Genomic DNA, 1,763 nt, shown 5'->3' with positions numbered 1-1,763 from the left:
CTCATTGAAAAAACGAAAAAGAAGATTATTAATATAAAGTATTCATAATTCTGGAAATTAAATAAACTCACAAAAAAATCCTTATCACAAACGTCCAACCTGCAAAGGGAATCGCCATAGATATCTTATCAATAAGCGCCAGTTCTACCAAGACTTGGAAAAGACACATTACATTATTTTTGGACATTAGTCCATTACATACACACATGCATTACATACAACTAGACATTAGTCCAGTTGCATTTAGAACATCTACAGCCTAGTCAGGCCTACATGCTTAGCTAATGTAACAGCAACAGAAATCACAGACTTTGGTCGCTGTCACTGACACGTACAGGCAAGTTGAAGCCCANTCTAGATGTGTATAAGAGACATGCACTACTCTTCCCAGACAAATAAGAGTCACACACTGTTGCGAGAGAGCTTTCAACATATACAGCTATCTCCAACGGGATAGTGAGAAGACGAGACTAACTCAAACTGTTGACAGCCAGGCCATGGAGTTATATATGAAAACCCTAAGAACCTGATCATAAAAAAAATCTAACGTTATGACAATACAATGCTGACTATAAATGAAGTTAAACCGAATTAAAAACACTGTGGCATGAGACGTATACAAAATTTGGGATTTCTTCTAAGCTGCAAGTTTCGACACCACTTCCTGCTGAAAAAAAGTCAGAACTATGTTACAAACTAGGACGGCTGTCCTCAAATAAAGTGCCCACTTTCAATTGGCACAGATTCCTGTAGACCGTAGAGGCTCAACAGTTCCTAGGCGACTATCTAGGACATTCGGTTTTCAAATATTCGGGACAAATTCCCGAATATTTGACAAATATTCGGGAGTTTTCAAATCCTCCAAAAACGAGATGATTATCTCCTCTCTAACCCGAAGTCCCTCCGTCACCAATGAGTACGGAGCATCTTCTTGGCACACTAGTTTCTTTTCCCCACTGAATTCCTTCGATTCAGTGACAGCTCGCTGACGATTAGATTCCATGCGAACCATAAAGAGATAAATGGAATCAGATGCCCACGTCCACCTGCAATAATCGAACACAAAGAATGGGTTTAACGCCCAACAAATACCAATAACCGCCACAGAAGAAACACTATCAGAAGGACGCATGACGGTATTTATGAAATTTATTCCAACAAGAGGTAGGCACACGAACTGACTAAATTGAAACCCTAACCATAGGGGATAACCAGGAGGCAACCATAGAAACTAAGTCATACGAGTTAATAACTTCCTTACCCGCCACTCAAAAATGAGGCCAAGGCATTATTCAGCAGGAATTCACGCAACACCAACTAATGTGAAAAGAGATGGGAAGCAGCTCGTTATATTCTGGGCCAGGTACAAAATACTAATTAAAAATTACGACATGCGATTCAATGGCCACTTCAAACCATGATCAGTAAAAGAATGCCCAAAGCGAAGGCAGCACGACTCGCTTGTTACCAGCGGAACCCTGGGCAAACAAAAGAAGCCTGAGTTGCGCAGCTACAACACCACATACAAGCCAGAGCTTTACACTACATATAAGCCAGAGCTATACACCACATACAAACCATAGCCACACATCACATACAAGCCATCGCCACACACTACAGGCCAGCGATAGCCACATACCACATACAAGCCAAAGCCACACACCACATATAAGCCAGGCTAATAGCGCCACACTCCACAGACAAGTGTATGCCACACGCCACACGCCACAGATCGGTTTGTAGTACCACAACGAAATGGTTTT

At 41.7% G+C, this 1,763-nt stretch overlaps 1 long non-coding RNA gene across 1 annotated transcript; it reads right to left on the bottom strand.

Moving 5' to 3' along the window:
* Positions 1-489: 489 nt before the first annotated feature.
* LOC125178561 lies at positions 490-1,439 on the bottom strand. The gene is made up of 2 exons (XR_007156947.1): positions 1,262-1,439; positions 490-1,046 (listed from the first exon to the last, which is right to left on the bottom strand). It is a non-coding gene; the product is annotated as an uncharacterized LOC125178561 (long non-coding RNA).
* Between the last annotated feature and the right edge of the window lie 324 nt (positions 1,440-1,763).

This window comes from Hyalella azteca, unplaced genomic scaffold (assembly GCF_000764305.2).
Source record: "Hyalella azteca isolate HAZT.00-mixed unplaced genomic scaffold, Hazt_2.0.2 contig10900, whole genome shotgun sequence".
Taxonomy (NCBI): domain Eukaryota; kingdom Metazoa; phylum Arthropoda; class Malacostraca; order Amphipoda; family Hyalellidae; genus Hyalella; species Hyalella azteca.
This window is presented reverse-complemented; position numbering and strand designations above follow the sequence as displayed.